We start from the raw sequence: 17663 nt of genomic DNA on the forward strand, positions 1-17663 counted from the left end.
ATAGACAAAAGGGAACACAGAAGAACGGAAGGGTTCTTTGTGTTTGGGGAATGGAATTACCAGTTTGGTGACCCAGTTATTTTTGCCTACTCGGCACTTATTTGTGCTTCTGACTTGGGGATAGAAGAAGGAGAGAGAACTGCCTTTCCATCATCTTTAATCCATGTGATCCCTGGAGTGAACCCACCCCCAAATCCAAAGTAAGGCTGAGTTCCCAAACCTGGCCCCTATCAGTCATTTCATCACCTTGGCCATGGTGGCTCATTCAGAGAGGAACATGGGCCCACACAGACCAATGAGAACCACTCCCTTGGATTTTTTTTCTTAATGTTGAGACCTCCTACTGCTGAGATTGCTAAAATTATGGTGTAGGAGGCTGGAGTTGCTTATGATCATCTTGCCACTTCAAGGGTAGGTCCCGCTCAAGAATGATGCCCACACATCGCAAAACAGAACTACAAAATGAAGAAATATGACGCCAGATGGACATTACGTGAGTTTCCGGATGGAGCCTTATCTGAAACAAGCCCTATTTCTGGATTTTTCTGTGACTTAATCCCATATGTTCTTTCTCCATCTTAGCTTGCTTCAATTCAGTTTTCAAAACTCCTAAACGAGGTCATCGTTAATGGGTTTCTTTCTTTCCTTATTCTATAAAGTCCTTTAATATCCTCATACTATCACTTTAGCCACAAGTAAAATTGAGAGAAGATGGATGAAAAGGCACCATATTTTAAAAATTCATTTCTCAAATGAAAGTCATGCTCCATTTTTTTCACTCTTCCTTATCAGTTGACTGACCTGAGCCAATTGCGAGCTCTTAAATTTGACCAAGAGAATCTAAGTACTCTCTCCAAAAATTGACTGGAAGCCTATTTTGAAGAAAATATATAAAGACAGGGCTATAGTGAAGATCACAAATGATGACAATAGAAAATAATTCAGGAAAGACCATCTTTCTCTGCAGAAATATAGTGACATATGTAGGACAGCTAAGAGTCTCCACGAGAGGGTGAAAACGATCCGTGACCATCACGTGGCCGCCAGCTCTAGAAAAAAGACTTTGGAAGAAAACACAAATCTGACAGTGTCACTGCCGTGCTTAAAACTCAGCAATGATTCCCGGTTGCCTACTTGAGCCCATACTCCCAGAGTGGATATGATTTTCACAGAACACAAATTTGAGTGTGCAAGAAATATAACTGTCTTTTGTTTTTCTATAACTCAATTTAATTTCTTTTTTTTCTCAAGTCCGCAATCTACCTAATAGGAAATTTAGTCACTTCCAGGTAAATGCCATCATTTTGAGTTAAACACAATCAATTCAGGATTCTGCGTGCATGCATACATACGCGCGCACACACACACACACACACACACACACACACCCTTTCCTTCCCCCTTGGGGAGCCACCAAGGAAGAAGATATTCTGGAGTATAATCACATCCGGAAGCAGAATCTGGTCTGTCGCTATTCTCTGCTCTCTACTAGTATCTGCTAATATTTTGTGGTCTCTGGTGTTGTTGTCTTTTATCTCCCAGCATGCACTGAGATGTCCATGTTACCCTGCGTTTCTGGTTATCAGATCTACCAAGGTCAACACATGGCTTCCACGTCCAGGTCCAAGAGAGCCACTCTACTGCCAACCCCCACAACCACGTTCAGCAAGCAAGCAGCCAATGGCCTCTCTGGGCAAAGATGCTTCCAAATAGTGGCGAAAAACACTCCCCCTTAAATCCCATTGGCCAGAAATTGGTCGAGGAGTCACTCATAGCCACAATCAATGCTGAGAGGTGTCATTATTGTTCTCAGTGACACAGGCCTGGGTAACCTTTGGGGGATCCAATTCCTGAGAAAGAAGAGGAGAAAGAAACCTATCACTCTCTGCCTTGGGTGTTTAATATACAACTCAGAATTGTTCAAGATCTAAAGACAATCACAGAGAAGCAGTAGGTTGGCTATACTGAGAACAAAGAACAAAGGAACAAAGGAAGACAACAAAATTAAGAGCAAACTTAACATTCATAATCACAAAGTGAAGAAGGTTTTAAGACGCACTATGACCAACAGCTGAAACAGGAAGGCAAAATCATCAAGAGCTGGGGGTGGGAGGGCAGATTCCAGCGAACAGAAGTATAAGAATTGAGGCCACCTCAAAACGTGAACAAACTTCTCACAGCCATTTTCTCAATCTTTAAGGGAAATAAACTGAGCGTGAAGCAGAGAAGGTGAGAAAAGCACAGCTTATAAATGGAAACGCACCAAACAAAGTGGAAAATTCACATCAAGCCCGCAGATAAGTCTCAGAACAAAGGGAAACTTCTTAGGGTCAGAAAGAGGAAAATGAGTCTCTCACATAAGAAAATGTGACGGCGTGGAGGAGGTAAGCTTCAGGAAGAAACCAAGAAGGTGCACCCACCTAAAGCTGACCCACGGATTAGTAAAACTTAGGCATCAGGTTTTGGAAAATGGAAAATGGCATGCAAGCTTTACCCTGGAGTTTGATAGCTTGCATTTCTCATTCGCCGGCTTTGTACGGTTCTAATTCTCAGGAAGAGAGAGAAGAATCTGCCTGCTTTAAACAACACGCAAATTAAGGTGTGACTTTTGGCTCCCGTTTTTATTATATATAGCTATCATCTGCTCTGGAATAAGCTGGATTTCTTCCACTGAGTTCATATCTCCTTCTGTCTTCTTTAAAATGCATTTTAAAGCCTCGTGTCTCTTCTGGAAGATCTACCATAATGTAACAACAGATTTTAAAGCTTAATGTATATTAAGCAGGATGCCAACAACCACAATCTAATATAGTCCTTACCTTTTACTGACAATGTGAATTTTAATTAAGTGGATAATGCATCATTAAGATCCGAAATGCAGAATATATTTTTGATCCTGTTTACTGTGTACAAGAAACGCTAGCATGGGATGGAGTTAACCTCCCTGCTGCAAAGATTTAATGTTTTACAAATTAGATGAATGGTGGCTACAATCGGGTCTTCAAAGACATTGTGACGACCCAGTCAAGACAGCTGACAGAAATGGGAATAAGCTTTATGTTCATCAGTGGACTAGGGAATGATCACATCCCTAGTGGTACCTCCATACCATGGAACATATGCTTTCCTCAAAATAACAAAGTAGCCTTATAGGCGATGATATGGAAAATCCTCCAAGATATGTACACAGTATGACCTCCTTTAGCTAGAAATATATATGTATGTGTGTGTGTGTGTGTGTGTGCATGTATTTGTGTGTGCATATATGTGCATATATATATGTGTGGGTGTTTGTGTGTGGAAATGTGTTTGTGTGGTTGCACACGCACATACTCAGACATACTCAAAAACTCGAAAAGAATTTGGAATAGCAGACACAAAATGTAAACCCGGATTAGCTCTTGAGCAGAAGCTGGCAAACATTTTAGGTAAAGGGACCGATAATAAATAGTTCCAGTTTTGTGGGCATTATAGTCTCCGGCACATTCAACTTTGTGCACCCAAGCAGCCATAGACAATACGGAGTGAAATGTCGTGGCTGGGTCCCCATAAAATATATTCACAAAAGCAGGCAGGGGCAGGGGCAGCTGGAGGCCCCCTGTGGATCAGATTCCACCAAGCCCAGCTCTAGGGAATGAGTCGCTGGGGCAGGGAGTCAATGGAGGGATGAAGACAGACTTCTAGTAGGATGCCTGTACACGTCTGATTTGTCTTAGAAGCACTCTTACTTAGAAAGCACTTGTTTTTATTAAAAGACTTACTACCAGACATTAAAATTGAGTACATTTAAATTTGAAATGTTTTTTAAAGTTTGTTTATTTATTTTGAGAGAGAGAGAGAGAGAGAGAGAGAGAATCCCAAGCAGGCACTGTCAGCACAGACCCCAACGTGGAGCTCGAAGCCTGAGATCATGACCTGAGCCGAGATCAAGAGCCAAATGCTCAACCAACTGAGCCACCCAGGAGCCCCTAGATTTAAAATTTTTAATTAAGATTTTTTAATTGAAGTTTGGTCAATTTAAGCCCATTACTAAACAAATAAACAAATAAACAAACTAACAGTTTTGTGTCCTCTTCCAGGTGGGTATGTCACTTTTTCTTCTCATAAAGTGGGGATTTGTATCCCCAGGTCACTAGCTAGGCCCAGGGTCACTCCGCCAGAGAATACATTCCCTGGCCTCCTTCTTAGCCTAATGTGGCCATGGGCCTCCACAATGACCCAGGGGACATGAGCGAAAGTGAAGAGAACGTCAATGCATGTCGTGCACACCTTTCTGGAGGCAGTCATCGCCTGGGCTCCACGGTGTCAAAGGCAGCACTCCAGGAGATGGGAGAGCCAACGAGAAAGGAATCTAGGTCATGGTGGATATCATAGAAAACCCCTGACTGCCTATCACCAGGTCTTTAGGCAACAGAGAATATATCTTAATAAAGGCATGTTAAAATGGGGATAATCACAGGGGTGCCTGGGTGACTCAGTTGGTTAAACTTCTGACTTCAGCTCAGGTCACGATCTCCAAGTTCATGGGTTTGAGCCCCACACGGGATTCTCTCTCTCTCTCTCTCTCTCTCTCTGCCTCCTCCCCTGCTCACTCTTTCTCTCTCTCAAACTAAATAAATACATTTTTTAAAAATGGGGATAGGAGTGCTCAGGTAGCTCAGTTGGTTATGCGTCTGACTCTTAATCTCAGCTCAGGTCATGATCTCAGGGTTCTCGAGTTCAAGATCCACAACAGGCTCTGTGCTGATGGTGTGCAGCCTGCTTCGGATTCTGTCTCTCCTTCTCTCTACCCTTCCCTGCTTGTGCTCTCTCTCTCAAAATAAATAAATAAACTAAAAACAATTTTTTAATGAGGATAATAATGGAATTGTCATTAGCAGAGAAACTCTAGATGATGGCAGGAATTGACCGAAACAATATAAAATGGCTCAAATATAACTGACACAATTTCTCACTGATACGACAGTATTGAGTGGTTCCAGATTGGCGTGTCTGTAGTGGGGAGAGGAAGGGTCCCGCCCCATGCTGTCATTCAAGGCCAGGACGATAGAGTGCTGTCATTGTCAGGAGGTGGCTTCCAGCTTATTGTGGCCATCCTTATCCAAAAGGAAGAACCATGGAAAATCACACATGAGAGATTTTTATGAGCCAGACCGGGAGGTGGCCCCAATTACTTCTACTTACAGTCTGTTGGCTAGAACTGTCGCGGGAGCTCACCTCACTGCAAGAGAGGCGAGGAAACGTGGTACAGGTATCACCCAGGAGCAGTTTTGAACAGTTAGCAACCTCTGCTACGAGTGCTACATAAATGAGCACCCAGAAGGCAATGATTTTGGCCGATTGTTTTCCACCACTGCTTTCCCAGTATCTAGAACAAGGGTCAGCAAACTTTTCTCTATAAAAGACTAGACAGTAGGGGTGCCTGAGTGGCTCAGTCGGTTAAGCGTCCGACTTTGGCTCGGGTCATGATCTCGCGGTTTGTGAGTTCGAGCCCCACGTCGGGCTCTGTGCTGACAGCTCGGAGCCTGGAACCTGCTTCGGATTCTGTGTCTCCTTCTCTCTCTGCCCCTCCTCCGCTCACGCTCTGTCTCTGTCTCTCGAAAATAAATAAACATTAAAAAAAATTAAAGTTAAAAGACTAATGAGTAAACATTTACACTTTGTGGGCCACACAGTCTCTGTCACAACTGCTCAACTCTGCCATTGTAGCACGAAAAGTGGCCCCGGACAAGATATAAACAGAACACGGCTGAGTCCCAATAAAACTGCATTTCCATAAATAGGCAGAAGACCACAGTGGATCCGTGGGACCTAGTCTAGGGATCCTGATTTAGAACAGTGTCTGATAGGCGCTGAATAAATGTTTGCTAAATGAATAACAAGGACTGAATAGTATAGTACTATCTCACAGGTTTGTCCTAAGGAATAAATAAAATAGTGCATGAAAAGGTTTAGCAGGGCGCCTGGGTGGCGCAGTCGGTTAAGCGTCCGACTTCAGCCAGGTCACGATCTCGCGGTCCGGGAGTTCGAGCCCCGCGTCGGGCTCTGGGCTGATGGCTCAGAGCCTGGAGCCTGTTTCCGATTCTGTGTCTCCCTCTCTCTCTGCCCCTCCCCCGTTCATGCTCTGTCTCTCTCTGTCCCAAAAATAAATAAACGTTGAAAAAAAAAAATTAAAAAAAAAAAAAAGAAAAGGTTTAGCAAAGTGCCTGATGCCTGATGCTTTAGTAAGTGCTCAATAAATGCCAGCTATTTGTTATTTGAAGTTATAAAATATAAATAAAACGCATTCCTCAAGGAATAACCAATGTAGCAGAGGAGACAGAGATTCCCAGGAAAAAATAATGAAAATAGTGTTCTTACGAGATTGTAGAAGCAGGTCCGGGATTCGGCTCTAGCACAGGGTGGCTAATTCTGGGATGAGAGAGGAGGCTGAGGAGAAATCACACAGCAGGTGAAATCTACAAAGGGGCTTGAAGGGGAAAAAAAATGGGATCTGCACAGACACTCTAAGAAGTAGAAGTTTTTTTCACCTTTCTGAGCCAGAAACTCATCAAAGGGAAGCTGATGTCAGACACCAGAGTCTGGATAGATGTTCCGTCTGCCTGGAACAGTCTTCCCTTCCCATCCTCCTTTCTTTAGTTTCCGCTGCCTTCCAAGTATCAGCTCAAACCTCACCTCCTAAGGGAAACTGCTTCTACCCTCTGGTCTCTGCCTCAGGCCTCAAAGACCACAAGCCCCTTAACATTTTACTCTTGTAAATTCTATTCTGTGTAGACTCTGTGTGCGTGTGCATGTACAATGTCAGATTCCCCTAGGGAAAAAAGGGGTACCGCACCGCTCACCACTGTAACCCCGGTTCCTAACACCATATGAAGTACATAGAAAGTACTCGATCATTATTCGTGGAATGAAAAAATACACTTTGCCTTGTGTTCTGTGACGGAGCCCTGAATGTAGATAATCGGAGCCTCTAATTGGGGTCAGAGCTACACTCAAGAAGCTAGATGAGCTGGTGATAAAGTTGACATGATTTGGTAAAATCTGAGAGCCTTAAGAGACAGTGAAACTCAGTGGTTAATCGGTAGGCTCACACGATCTCTGAAACTTTTCTGTAAATCTAAAATTATTCCGAAATGAAGGTGGTTGTTTTTTTTTAAACAGCAAACTTTACTGTAAAGCCGCCCATCTGACTGCCGTGTGACTGCCATCTGACTGCCCTGCCGCGTATTTATTCAACATCCTTGGGGGCTCACTTACGTCAACCTCCCCACCCATCAACTTGGGATGGCAGGAATAGAGGCTCTGATGCTAAGGTGGGTGAAATGCTCCCACGTGAGGAGTTCTCAGTAACAGCTATGCCTGAGGGTTTTGTTCCCTCCTACTGCTTGAGAATTCAACAGGAGAGCGGTTCCCCATCCTGCCAGAGGTGAGTTACAGTCACTAACGTCGGTGAAGGAGCACTGGCGAAAGAGATTCAGTTCAGAGTAATCATCTCGTTGCCTTCACTCAGGATAGAATTAGGTCAATATTGATCAAGAAGGCCAGAGGGTGCCCAGACACACGGCCGTGTGCACCCACTAAGCTGTGATATAACCAACATCGCAGAATGAAGACTCCAGGCACAGAGACGAGAACACGACTCACAGATATTGGGGCACAGGCATTTGTTTACCAGCTCCGTGTCACTTAAGTATGCACACAAGCCATGAATCGGTCACTTGATAATTCAAGATTAGATGCACATACAGGCTCACGAGTCAACAATATCACTTCCATTTAAATAAAATGTGTGTGTGTGTGTGTGTGTGTGTGCGTGCGTGTTGGTGTTTTGTAATGAAACTTACATTGATCAAGGGCTTTACTGTGTTGTAGGCATTGGACTAAGCATTTTATATGCATTAAGTCTACTTCCCAAATATAAGCTGGGTTTTATTATCGTGTTCTCCTGACATATGAAGGAACAGTTGAGAAGTAAGGCAACATATCCCAAATAACACAGCCAGAAGAGGGGAGAGGGCTTCCAACGCTTGGAGACATGGAGCACTAGCTAATACTACCTACTATTGGGGTTGCTGTTAACAGCTAGTGTATAAAAAGACCAATGAATATAATAGTAAAAAAATAAAGCGAATGTCCGGTGTTTAGATACTAGGATTGGAATGATTGCAAAGAATAACCTTTAGCTCCATTTGCTATGAGGATCCACTTGCCTAACCTGCGAAATTAATTCTAGTCCATGAGTTCCGAGCCTAGATGGCACACAGCATCTTGACTGGGAAAAAAAAAAAAAAATCATTTCTAGTTTATTAGAGACTCTGTGAGTTCCTGAACACTGCTTATAAAAATACTACAGAAGTAAAATAGATTCAATAAAAGACTAAATTCTAATTAAAGTAAACAGAACCAGGGGCTCCTGGGTGGCTCGGTCGGTTAAGCGACCAACTCTTGATTTTAGCTCAGGTCACCGTCTCACAGTTGGTGAGATCAAGCCCCGCACGGGCCTCCGTGTTGAGCGTGGAGCCTGCTTGGGATTCTCCCTCGCGCTCACTCAAAATAAGTACATAAACATTTTTAAAAAATAGTAAACAGAAACATAAGTAATAACAAAGACAAGGAAAAGGGGGGAGGAATAAAAGGAAACTCTCTGGCTTACTCTGTATCATCACATGGAAAAGGAGAAACCATGATGAATGGATCTGAGGAGTATCTACTGAAGGTGAGGGAGTGTGTGGACAAGAAAATGCTCTTTTCCTAATTTGTCCCAAGACAGCTCAAGAAAAACAACAAAACACTACCCTTGGCAAAGCATAGACTTGTATTAACATTTTATTCCAGCATTTTCTAGACACTGAAAAGGAAGATGGGTGATAGGGAGTTTCTGGAGTCAAAGCTTTTGCTGGGCCGGAACATGCAAAGTTCTCTCCTCGGTGGAGTAGGCAACTCGGTGGCATCCGTCCCTACCACTGTCAAGGCCAGGCCCTTATCACCCGATGAATGTGCATCGAAGCCAATGGCACTTGCGTTTCTTTGTCTGAAGGATTTCTCTAGCCTCTGGAGACCAGCTGGCCATCAGCATTGTAGAGCACGCTAGGGAGCCGCCCTCAAGCAACAAGGACAGTGTCGGTGTATAAATACATCAACTCCCTCCTTCCACAGGGGGAACAACTGTGAGGTGGTTTTTCACACTCCCTTGCAGAGATATCCAGGAAGCCTTCAACCGCAGTGGCCTACGGTGGCAGCTGTCTTGATGATGCAACTTTCCTTCCCTGTGTCACTTCCTACCCCTTCCTCAGTACTTCCTGGTACCACCTACCCCATAAACAACGTGCACACAAACCTTTATCTCAAGTTCTGCTTCTGGGAGAACCATACACGAGACAGAATCTGTGCCCACGTTGAAGAGAGGGAGATTTGCACGGAATCAGGTGAGGCCAGGTCCCTGATGGGAGTTGAAGAGGGAGGAAATGAGGAGGAGGAGAGAGTCGATTTCTTACCCCCTACATCCTCTTGTCTAAACCCCCCATGGACGTAGTCCCCACAGACAGACGCTGGATAAATAGTGCTCCCATTGTTTATGCACACACGGGACACTCCACAGGGGGACTCTCGGAAACGCCTGAGGAGCTGCGGGGCCATGTCGTGACTCAGGGGAGTAACGGGCATTCTGTCACCCTCCCTGCTTGCTGAGGTGTGGGAAACCGGAATACCAGGGCTGTTGAGGAAGCCGAGGCTGAGAATTGTCTTCAACGCACGGACATGCTTAAAGTGCTATATTCTAAGCGACGTCTTTAAAGTTCCCAAATCCTTTCCAAAACAGATGGTAAACTTCTAGAAACCACATCCCAAAAGGTAATACCGCTTATAAAAAATAAGTAGTTATGATGGAAACCAATTTGACAATAAATTTCATATATTGAAAAAAAAAGTAGTTATGAGCTTTTTTTTAACTCTTGAATGATATGCACATAGGGAGTGGTTTTTTTAAGTTTATTTATTTATTTTGAGAGAGTGCGTGTGTGTGTGCCAGAGCACGAGTGGGGGAGAAGCAGAGAGAGGGAGAGGCAAAGAATTCCAAGCGGGCTCCACACTGTCAGGGCAAAGCCCGATGCAGGGGCTCGAACTCATGAACTATGAGACCATGACCTGAGCCAAAGTTGGACGCTTACCTGACTGAGCCACCCGGGTGCCCCAGGGAGTGTTTTTTAAACAACACCATGAGAATTACAGGAAGAGGTCAATATCAAGAACACTGATTTACCCCTCAGCCTGACGGCCTAAGGTATATATTTTGACACATATTTAGATGTATTTTTAAACTTTCTGGGTTTCTAAATATATTTATAGTTGCTGTTTCCAAAAAAAAATTCTATTTTTCAGATGATGATAAGCCTGGTCTCTGGAAATGGAGACCAAATGGAGGATCTGGATTGAAATCCTGGTGCAACCACTTACTGCCTCTGAAACCTTAGGCAAGCGCTTACTTTCACTAGGTCTCAGTGTTTTCATCTGTATTATGGGGATTATCGTAGGATTATTTATCTCAAAGGGTTGCTGTGACCTTGGACAACTTATTCAACCTCTCTGAGTCATTCCAGTTTATTATTTTTTTTTAATTTTTTTTTCAACGTTTATTTATTTTTGGGACAGAGAGAGACAGAGCATGAACGGGGGAGGGGCAGAGAGAGAGGGAGACACAGAATCGGAAACAGGCTCCAGGCTCTGAGCCATCAGCCTGACGCGGGGCTCGAACTCACGGACCGCGAGATCGTGACCTGGCTGAAGTCGGACGCTTAACCGACTGCGCCACCCAGGCGCCCCCAGTTTATTATTTGAGAAGGAATGTGATTCCAAGTTAACACGTTCAGTGGGGATATTTATCACCTGTTACTGCATTTCCCCAGAGCCTTCTTCATTTAGGACATGTATTCCACAAATGCACATCTACCGAAAGGCAAGTAGTTAAATGGACAGAGTTAAGTGGTTTGGAACCGGATGTTATGTGACCTCTGCGCCTGAATTTCTCACTGTCCCAGTATCTGCAAGAAGCCAGTATTCTCTTAATAAATCGAGGCTTTTTCTAAGTTAACCAGAGTGAGTTTCTGTTGTTTACAGCAACAGGATGCTAACTGATGAGACGTTTCCTTCTATCACCAGGCTGAAGTCTCTCTTAGGGTAGTTTCTTTGCCTTAATGGCCTGTTTGACCAAGGACTGAGCTGTCACCAGGGGCAGAGTACCAGAACTTTGACAGTGAGCTTGTGTGCGCGTGCACACATCAGGGTTGTGGAGAGAAAACAAACGAAGCACAGTTTGAAATAAACATCTCAAGTTTACTTCCAACTTTGATAATATAATTTTACATCTGTAGAATAAAAAATAGTTTCTTAGCACGCAAAGGAGAGCAAAGACGGTTCTACAAAGCTCCCTGGCTTTTCAGACTCCAGGGAAGTCTACAGGGGAAATGCAAGGCTGGGGAGAGGGTAAGAGCTCAAAATCCAGAATGAGACGGATGCAGGTTCAAATCTAAGTCCCGCTGCTTCCGAGCAAGAGGGTGCTGGGTAATGGATTTCTCAGGTCCTCGGCTTCCTCTCTGGCAAAAGGCAGAAAATCATTGCTCCCACCGGACAAGGTTATGGCGAGGATTAAATGCAAAATGGCATGCTTTGCACGCAGTACATGTAGACCGACCGCGGCGAAGGCAGTGTTGATATCCGGTACATAGCAGACTAAGCCTGTAGGAACCTGTTCACCTGCAGGTCTGAAGTAGATCCCGGAAGAGAACTCATCCCATAGGAATGACGTTCAAATACATCGCGACTGACCTACGACAAAAGCCTTAGGCACCTAAAAGAAGGCACGGTGCTGAAAAGAACATGGTTTGGGGCTCTTGGGTTTGTCTGCTGGCCCAGACCCTGTCGGGCTCCTGTCCCCAAGTCTGATGGGAAACTGGGAAGGTACAAGCAATAAAGGATCAGTAGCAGCACGGGCCACGCTGGAGCCGGAGACAGAAGGAAACCGCAGTTATCCTGACCCTGACTTCATTTAAAACTGTGATGTTCTGTTCATCGCGGATTTTTTTTTTTTTGCACCTTGTGATTTTTTTTTTAATATTCTGTTAAAATATTTATCTTGATGAGTTTGGGGGTGCCCCCTTAAATTCTGTGACCAAGGCAAGGGCCTCCGTGGCTGTGCCCTGGAGGGGACCCAGAAGTACTCACGGGGGGATGCGGGGGCGGGATACTTGATGGTGGAGACCTGAGCCGATGGAACCAAGAAGCAGAAAAATGGGGGCTGTTCCAGTCACTGTGACCCTCCCGTCCCCCACCCCCCGGTCACCAGTTGCACCCACCAACCCTAGTGGACAATATCCATGCGGAAACCATTTCAGAACCATTGATACTTTGACAGGAAGTTGAAAATTTACCTTGAAGGTTAAATTGGCTTTTCCACGTGCAGGGCCTGGTTCCCTCTCCTGCCCTGGGCTCCCCACTCCCCTCCCCCGCCCCCCTTACCACCACACACACACACACACACACACACACACACACAGGAAGTTTGTCAGCGGCTAATCTGAGCCCATCTACAGCTCTTTTGTCAGTAATGGCACATCTCTATGTGGGGACACAGCACTGCATACGAAATAGGGCCTTCCTGCCTCGCCTTGCACACCCGCGCTTTGGGAGGCCGAGGTTGGTGCTGACAGACAAAGGCTAATTGGCTCCAGCAGTCACTTTCTGATGACACAGTAGAAATAATAAAAGACAGAGAGGGGAACAAAGAAAGTTTAGAGGGAATAATAAAGGAAATATCTATACCATGAACGTTTCCCGACGAAGAGAGAGGGCACTTTGAAATAGAGGGAGGGCCTGCTCTCGGTAAACAAGAAGGAAAAATAAAAAAAAAAAAAAGAAACAAAGAGAGAAATGCCTTCCTGGATAGATCGCGTTAAAATAGATCAGTGCACGGACAGATACATAAATCGACAGAAACGCAGATGAAATAGATAATTTGGCATCTTCTGCTCTGAGCCTGCCATTTGCTGGAAGTCGGTGAGAGACACTCACGAGCATATATAAGTTAAATTTAGTCATAAGCAGAGAGTTCAAATTATAAAGTCAAATAGTGAAGCTACTCGAATGGCTACAATATATGTTTATATACCCGTGGATGCCCTAGAGTGTTCAGGAATATTTTTATCTTCTCATTTGTTACTTCAGCCGTTATTAAATTCTATAAAGTGGGGGGGGGGGGGGGAATCCCGCAAACATCCGGAAGGAAAGGAGAGAAAAAAATAAAAACAAATGACTGCTTCCTTGAAGAGGCCAACGCCGTCTTAAGGGAGACTAAGCAGCTGATTGCATTCTGGCAAGAAAACCAATTTAGGGTTTCTGCTTAAATTAATGTGATTAAAATTTTTACACTGCTTGAAGTTAGCATTTTTGTCAGACTTGGTTTCATTCTATCAAACCGTGTGGATGTTTGGGGGGGGGGGAGCACGGACCTCTGTAGCAGGAAAAATGATCAATTTTTTACTGCTTTTGTTTCAGAGGATTTCCCTGTCCGAGGAAATGACCTAGTTTGGGGCTTCTCTGCATTCAGAGCATGTTACCAACGTGCACACAAAGACAAAACATATATAGCAACAACGGGAAATAGCCTTCAGATTATTAAAAAAAAAAAAAAAAATCACAGGCCCCATTTGATGTATGGAAAACATTCCAGAGTTCTCTGACCAAAATTCAAACTTGTTTGCCTAGCTCCTGTGAGCAGGCCGCAGTTCAAACCCTAAAGGAAGTCGTAAGATAAAGCAGAGGTTGGAAACTGGTGGTCAGGGGGCCGAGCTGGGTTACAAATATGTTGTATCTGACCCTCATGTAGCACTGCAGAAGTTTGGGGGGGGGGGGGCGGGGACGGAGGGGTTGTTCTTAATTTTCTTTTTTAAGCTGCCGGCATTTAAAAATTAGGAGACACTGGGCCGCCTGGGTGGCGCAGTCGGTTAAGCGTCTGACTTCAGCCAGGTCCCGATCTCGCGGTCCGTGAGTTCGAGCCCCGTGTCAGGCTCTGGGCTGATGGCTCGGAGCCTGGAGCCTGTTTCCGATTCTGTGTCTCCCTCTCTCTCTGCCCCTCGCCCGTTCATGCTCTGTCTCTCTCTGTCCCAAAAATAAATAAACGTTGAAAAAAAAAAATTTTTTTTTAAAAATTAGGAGACATTATCTAACATTTCCGGGTTTGGGCTTCCCAAACCTGAACCTGATAACAGAAGGTCCGCGTTCCCACGTGACAACCACCAGCCTGGGTAGTGGCAGCCCCCGTTAGACAGTGCGAGCCCTCCTTTTTTTTCCTGAGTCCCCACCACTCCTTAATGTCCTCCCTCTTAGAAGCTGAGTCTCAGGTACCATTTATCATCATGCCCATACTATTGTTTTCCTTATAGAGAATTTCAGAAACCTGAAAAATCTTCCTTGTACCCATATCTCTATCAAAACTGGGAAAGGTAAAGTCAGGTCAAGCAATTCGTGTGCTTCGAGAGGAAACATTTTCGCAATTTCACCTTGCTTGAGTCACGTAAGTAGTAGATCCCCATAAAAATAACAGCTTGTACTGTGGTGTCCTAAGCCCTTCACACATTTTGGGTCATTTAATCTGCCCACCTATCCTATGAAGTAAGTATTGTTATGGTCCAATTTCACAGATGAGGAAACTGAGGCTCAGAGGGGCTGAGTGACTTGCTCTGGGTTCATTGCTAGCACTTGGCAGGACCCTGAGGGCATTTCAATATGTGTCCCTCGGCACCAATATATGATACAAGCATGTAAGACGAACAGCTAGTATGTATTACCCACCTTGTGTGTTCCAGGCACCAGAAGAGGCTCTTAAAATACAAGTCAGTATAAAAAGAAACCTCATGGGATGCAAAAAGGCTTCAGGCAAGAGGCTTCAAAGGCTGGAAAGAGAAAACTGTTACACCGAGTGCACAGAGGAAGCTCAGGAATTTTCCCTGAGGAAGCAAGAATTGCAACGGACCTTGAAGAAAAAGGAATAAAATACACAGAGATGTGGTTTGGGACACAGCGGCCTTTAGCTGGCGGGAACTGAAGAAATGGCGGGTTGCCAGCGGGAAAGTACAGGTCACAGCCCGGGAAGAACAAGGGCAAGATCAAGGCAAATCTGGACCCTATTTCTTCATGCTTCTTGATATTTCTTGAAGTGTCAGCAACGTGTCACGTTCTGGAAGAGACGTGGATGAACGGACCTTGGACCCCGCCCTCAAAGAGTCTGCACTCTGGAAAAGAAGAAGAATGGAGTGCACGGAGGCATCTGCAATTTGAGGAGGAAGCAAACATGGCCGAGCAGAGCCACACACGTACCCGACCGTCCGATGAACCCCTTCACCTCACTGCTGGCCCTGCACCCCACCAGGAAACACCGGGAAGTCACCGTCCCCCACCACGCCTTCTCTGGCTAGCTCACGAAGGGCGCCCGCCTCCCCAAAGGACAATTCAGACAGTTGGGTGTCTCCATCGCTTCTCCCTCTTCCTCACCCCCAACCTCCCAGGCACCAAGCCCTGCCAACCCTCCTTCTTTCAGGTCTCCAAAACCCATTTTCTTCTCTCCTCGCCCTCTACCCCAAGCCTAGCCCAGGCGGCCACCTTCTCTTGTCTGGATTGTTCCCACCACCTTGTCTCCGGATACCTCCCTTTCCACAATCACGCCATTTTCCCCGAGCTTCCTGTACGTATGTATTTTAACTTATCTACGGCATATTTTTCTCTGCCGCAGCCCACTTGATCTTGTGAATAGGCATATAACGAGGATATACAGACTGACAAGTTATCAACATCGAAAATCTGTCTAATGCAAACAATAGCAATTCAGATAGCATGACAGGCTGCTAATCATCTCTACAGTTAGTGGCATAATGGTTAAGTCAAGTTTGGGGAGTCTAACAGGACCCAGCTCCCAGGGCTGTGTGACCACGGGCACCTTAGTTCCTCGGTATCCCCTTCTATAAACTGGGGCTAACAATAGTACTGGGCTTCGAGGTATTTCTAAAGACTGGATTAAATAGTGCTAATCCTAAGGACGTAGCACAAAGAATAAGCGCTCAAAAGTTGTACTGTTTTTATTATAAAGGTTATTATTATTGTCATTAGGTCGTCAAAGGCCAGGCCAGCCTCACCGACGTATAATCAAGGACTCCGCGACCCCTGGAGGTCCTCGGGGGCCTTAGGAGCAGTGCAAAAACCAGCGTGGTTTGCCTCAATTAAGAAGAGAGAAATGGTTTCTTCTCCGTGTTGTGATTTTAAGTAATATCAATGTTTCATAAAACTTATTAGTGTAGGTCTAGGTGAAACAAAAATAAGGTAGCACACCGAGAAATTAATTTTAAACAAATTACATGTAAAATGCAAGGATTCATAATATTGTTTCTAAAGCAGTCTACACTTAATAGCATATATTTTGCTTTATGAAGCTCCCAGCTTTAGATTAATCATATTGTTTTTGATTTACTACTCCATATAATAATTGGCTTATCTGTGATATTAATATGCATGAATTTTTTTGTTTACTTCTTCAAGAAAGCATTCAGCCTGATGTGTATAATATGTTGATTTTAATATGCAGTGGATGTGTTTATATGCAGGTTAAATTGGTTTGCATTTATACTAAACAAGAAAACCAAAATGCAGAGAGGTGCTGGGACCTGAGGAACTCTCATTAAAGTATAAGAATCCATGAGAGAATTTTCAGCTCATTCCCTCCTGCTAGTCTGGCCATAGATCAAAATTTACCCTGTCTACCTACATAGGATGCTGTGTGTATTTTTAGGGAGACGGAGAGGTATTTGAGTCTGGGTTTCTCCCATAGCAGTGGTTCTCAGTGAGGGAAAGGGGAAAGGTTTTTTTTACCTCCAGAGGACATTTTGGCAATGACTGGAGACATTTTGGGTTGTCACGACTGGTGGGGCTCAGGGAGGGAGGACACTACTGACATCTAACTGGCAGGGGCCAGGGATGCTACTAAATATCCTACAATGCACAGAGCAGCTTTCGAAACAAAGAATTATCCATCCCAATATTTCAAGAATTCTGAGGCCGAGAAACCCTGTCCTGTAAGAAGAAAGGTTTCAAAAGAAGAATGACTGGACATTTTTGAGCTTAAATAAGTTGGGGCTACACAACTTAACCCTTGCCACACAAAAACAAATCACTGTGTGTTTATAAGCAAATGATTTCTATATCTTTCTATATATTTACTCATTTATCCAACAGATATTTATCCAGTCCTTACTGTGCATCAGAGACTATTCTAGACAAAGTCTTCACAGAGCTTAAATCCATAGATAGAGATGATAGTGATTGAAAAATATGATAGATAGATTGATACGATATGATGTAGTGGGTAAGAGCTATGGAGAAGTATAAAGCAGGTTAAGGAGATCGGGACTTCTGGAAACGCCTTGCTAAAGTCATGACATTTGAGAGGGACCCAGCTGAAGGAGAGAAGAGACCCGGGCAAACACACGGAGGCACAGAGAGCAGCACGCGCAAGAACCGTAAGGTGGAAATGCATCTGGCAGGAAGGAGCAAGGACACTGCACTGCAGGGAAGTGAACATGAGAAAGAAAGAGATGAGGTCAGGCATAGTCAGGGGCTGAGTCCTG

The 17663-nt window shown here is 44.5% G+C and overlaps 1 long non-coding RNA gene across 1 annotated transcript; it reads left to right on the forward strand.

Annotated features, from left to right (window-relative positions):
• Positions 1 to 9357: 9357 nt before the first annotated feature.
• On the forward strand, positions 9358 to 9925 carry LOC124504154 (uncharacterized). Its single transcript, XR_006960325.1, has 2 exons — positions 9358 to 9425; positions 9599 to 9925. It is a non-coding gene; the product is annotated as an uncharacterized LOC124504154 (long non-coding RNA).
• The last annotated feature ends 7738 nt before the right edge of the window (positions 9926 to 17663 follow it).

Source organism: Lynx rufus, unplaced genomic scaffold (assembly GCF_022079265.1).
Source record: "Lynx rufus isolate CCGP_SWC_20201006 ecotype Redwood Valley unplaced genomic scaffold, mLynRuf1.p SCAF_8, whole genome shotgun sequence".
NCBI lineage: Eukaryota > Metazoa > Chordata > Mammalia > Carnivora > Felidae > Lynx > Lynx rufus.